At 34.9% G+C, this 4656-nt stretch overlaps 1 pseudogene; it reads left to right on the forward strand.

The window, feature by feature from the left end:
- The first annotated feature begins 1331 nt into the window (after nucleotides 1-1331).
- Nucleotides 1332-1444, forward strand: LOC133772120 (U2 spliceosomal RNA; annotated as a pseudogene).
- The last annotated feature ends 3212 nt before the right edge of the window (nucleotides 1445-4656 follow it).

Consider the following 4656-nt stretch of genomic DNA (forward strand, 5'->3'; position numbering starts at 1 on the left):
TTTATAATATATTAAATTTCAGATATTACATTTTCCATTGAAGGAGTTATGCTTGATTTTGTTTTTTATCACCACCATCTCTCAAACTTGTTCAGATTTTGATTTTCTCTGTGTTCTCTTGAATTTCATTGAGTTTTCTTAAAGCTTGTATTTTGAAATCTTAAGTATTTGGGAATTTCAAAAGGATGTTTTTTTGTACCTTATTTTGTTCCTTATTAAGCTCATAGTTCCATGGAAGTTTCTGATGACCACTGGAGTACATCATCATTTGTGCACTGAACTACTAATTTTAGTAACCTCGTGTCATTTGTGACTCTCCTAGAAATTCTGAGCCATCTTTTCTGCAGTATCGAGCATTGGTCAGTTGGGCTGAGGGGGCCTCATTGTTCAATGCTATACCCATCAGCCACTAGTGATGCTGGCTGGAGTATAAGACTGAACAAACAGGACCACACAACTTCACTGAGCACTGAAGCAGGTCCAATCTGCCTTTAGGCACTGGTCTCAGGGTGTGTTATTTGCCCAAGGTTGAACGAGGGATGGTGGAGGCAAATCCTCAGCTATTCAGGAAGGCACTAGGTGGGTCACACTTGTTTCTCACCGTCACCATACCCTGAGTAATTTTGGGTGTGCACCCCAGGCATGTGAGAAGTTGGTGGTGCTATATACAAAACAATTCTGTTTACCAGGGAACAGACCTCTGGCTGATCTGGGGTAAAGTCTAGAGCATGCATCCGCAGGAACTGGCCTTTTTTTCTGTAGCGCTAGTGTAGATTGCTTGGTATTTGACTCTTTGTTCACGTTGGTGTCTCTGCAGGAATGTCATCACCACAGCTTCATACCTGGCTACCATGTTGGTCCCACTCCTGCTATTTTAATTGAGGCAAAATAAATGCATTCAATGAAGTCTCAATATCTTCAGAATGCACTCTGATGAATTTTACCATATCACATAGATTTTAACCTGTGTATATTTAATCATGACAGAAAATTTCCTTCAGTTGCTTTCCCAATCTCAAAGTCATCTCTGTTCTAATTTCCTTCTGTAGAGAGTAGTTTTGCCTGTGGTAGTATGTGGTAGAAGTTGAAACATAAAAGGGCTTTTCAGAAATTTTCTGGAAAATGCTTATTATGAAAAAAAATCATGCATGAGTTTTTCAAAAATTACATCAGAATGAACCCATCTTTGAATACTATTTTCCATGAGATTTTTAAAATACATTTGTACTCTGTATTTTTGCATGTCACATCTATCCTTCAGCATGTTTTTAGGATGCATTCTTGATGCTACACATCACTAGTTTGATTCCTTTTTGTAAATATTTCTTGTAATTGTTTCCCGGCCTTTTGGCTAAGATCAAGTGTGGTATCTGTTCTTATCAGTTTAATAAATGTTACTTGCACACTATGAGCTATCTAATATCCTCTTGCCAATGGAAACTTAGATTGCTTATAGTTTGGGGAAATTATGAATAAAACTGTTTTAAACAGTCTTGCATAATTCATTTTATGAACATATGTTTTTATTTGTCTTGGTTAAAGACCTAGTGGTTGAATAACTGAGCCATACTTGGTGAAATTGCAGCTTTGTAAGAAAGCATTATTGAATTAATACAGTTGTATCATTCTTTACTCACAGCAGTAGTTTACATGTACATGAAATTGGATATTGGTCATATAAAATAAAGAAATCCTGCACGTGATGACATTCTTTTTTTTTTATTATTATTAGGCAGAGTTAGACAGTGAGAGAGTGAGTGACAGAGAGAAAGTTCTTCCTTCCATTAGTACACCCCCCACATGGCCGCTACCACAGGCGCACTGTGCTGACTGTTTTCCTGGGCCACAGCAGAGCTGGACTGGAAGAGGAGCAACCAGGACTAGAACCTGGAGTGCCGGCGCTGCAAGCAGAGGATTAGCCTAATAAGCCGCAGTGCTGGCCACGTGATGACATTCTAAGTGAAATAAGCTGGACATATGAGGGCAGGTATTACATAGTACCATCTCATTGAAAAACCTAAAATATTGAAACAGAACATAGGAAAGTAGAATGATTTTTTCCAGGGATTTGGAGTAGGGGGAAGATGAAAGAAGGTACTCATCACAGGGCACAAATGAACATTTATCCCAGATGAATTAAACTTAGAGAATTCTGCATCTGTAGTTAACAATATTGTGTTCTATAAAAAAATTGGAGCAGGTGTATCTTAAATGTTCCCGTAACAATGAGAATAAGAAGAAGAGGAGAGCAGGAGGAAACTTTTGAGGTGATGTATATGTAAGTGGCACTGATTGTGGTGATGGTTTCACTAGTATATACTCATCTCCAAACTCTTAATTTATGTACATTAAGTATGTGTAGCTTTTTTAAGTTGATCATACATCATTGATGAACTTTTATAATCAAACAACATGCCCTACTGAGCCCTCCAAACTATTGCTTCCAAGCATTCTAACAACTTTTCTTCATGTTTCTTATTGTGTGATTTTTTTCCTTTAATTTTTTGTTAATATACAGAACAGACTTCATGTATTTCATGGGTACAAGTCTAAGATGATAACCATACTTCCCCATCTCTCCCTCCCTCAATGCCTTTTCTAACTCCTTTTTTGTTTTCTTTAATATATTGCAAAAACGAATTTAAATTGACTCTATAAACATAGGCTAGCACTAACCTTCATTTTCAACAAGTAAATATAGAAAGAACACAGTTCCACAGGTGTATAAAAGGGCTGGAAACTGTAATCAAATCAAAAATGTCTATTTCATTCTTTAGTATCACATATCAGAAAACATGATGTTTGTCTTTTGGGGACTTGCTTAATTCAACAAGTTTAATGGTTTCTAGTTGCATTCATTTCATTGCAAAAGACTGGATTTCATTCTTTTTATTCTAAGTAGTATTCCCTAGTATATATTTACACCACATTTTATTTATCCAGTCATCAGTTTATGGAAAACTGGATTGATTCCAAATCTTAGCTATTGTGAATTGAGTTGCAATAAACATGGAGATCAAAATAAGTCTTTAATATTCTGATTTCATTTCATTTCAGTAAGTTCTCAGGAGTGGAAATTTGGTCATTTGGTGACTCTATTTTCAGGTTTATGGGGAATCTCCATACTGTCTTCCATAATGTCTATCCTAGTTTACATTCCCACCAACAGTTGATCAGGATACTTTTTTCCCCACATCCTTGCAAGCATTTATTATTTGTTGATTTCTTTAGGACAGCCATTCTAACTTGGGTGCGATGAAACATCATTTTGGTTTTTATTACATTTTCCTGATGGCTAGTGATTCTGAGCATTTTTTCATGTGTCTGCTGGTCATTGTATTTCATCCTTTGAAAAATGACTACTCATGTCCCCTGCCTATTTCTTAACTGGGTTATTTTGTTGTTGTTACTGAGTTACTTGATCTCTTTATAGACTGGCTATTAATACTTTATCAGTTTCATAGTCTGCAAATACTTTCTCCGATTCTGTTGGTAGCTTCTTCACTTTGTTGAGTGTTTTTTTTGCAGTGGAGAAGCTACTTAACTCAATGTAATCCCATCTGTTTAATTTTGCTTTTATTGCCAATGCTTCTGGGGTCTTCCAAGAATTCTTTGCCTATGCCAATGTCATGAAGAGTTTCCCCAGTGCTTTCCTTCATGGTTAGATGGTATCAGGTCATACATTTATATACTTGATGCATTGTGAGTTGATTTTTGTATAAGGTGCAACTTTGGGGTCTTGTTTCATACATGTGCATGTAGAGATCCAACTTTACCAGCACCATTTGATGAAGAGACTGTCTTTTCTTTATGGATTGATTTTTAGCTCATTTGTCAAACATTAGTTGGTTGTAGCTACATGAATCTTTAATTTCTGGAGTTTCTATTCTATTACATAAGATCTATATGTTTATTTTTGTGCCAGCACCACTCTGTTTTGATTATAACTGCTTTGTACTATGTCTTGAAATTTGGTATTGTGATGCCTCTGGCTTTCTTTTTGTTATTTAAGATTGCTTAATCTATTCAAGGTCTCTTGTGTTTCTATATGAATTTTAGTATTGATTTTTCTATATCTGAGAAGAATGTTGCTGGTATATTGATTGGAATTGCATTGAATCCCTAAATTGCTTTGGGGAGTATGGATGTTTTGATGATACTGATCCTTCCAGTCCATAAACATAGAAGATTTGTTTCCATTTTTTCTTTTATGTCTTCTATTTCTTCAATCTCTTGTAAAATTTTCATTGTAGCAATATTTCATTTATTTATAATCTGCCTAGGTTGTGTTCATAAAAAAATCCCTAAATTTTTTAGCAATAGAACTGTGTGTTTTTTTATTGTCTACATCAGGGATTATAGTGTATATATAGTATTAAGTTATCAATGCACTTAGAACTAATATTGAGCAGCTACAACTATCAGTAATACAAAATAGAAATAAGTCTACTTAATATTCCTTGTGTTGTGGTCAAGTGTTTTAATTCTACATCTCTTATAAAAACCCAAAACAGAATCATTATATTTACTTTAACTAATAAGTAGTCATTTAAAGAAACTTAGAGAAAAATAGTCTTCCATATTTAGCCACATATTTCCTATCTTCAGTCTTCTTTTCTTCTAATTATTGATCCAAACCTTGACCTGAAATAGTTT

The sequence above is a fragment of the Lepus europaeus genome, chromosome 12, assembly GCF_033115175.1.
Source record: "Lepus europaeus isolate LE1 chromosome 12, mLepTim1.pri, whole genome shotgun sequence".
NCBI classification, from domain to species: Eukaryota; Metazoa; Chordata; class Mammalia; order Lagomorpha; family Leporidae; genus Lepus; species Lepus europaeus.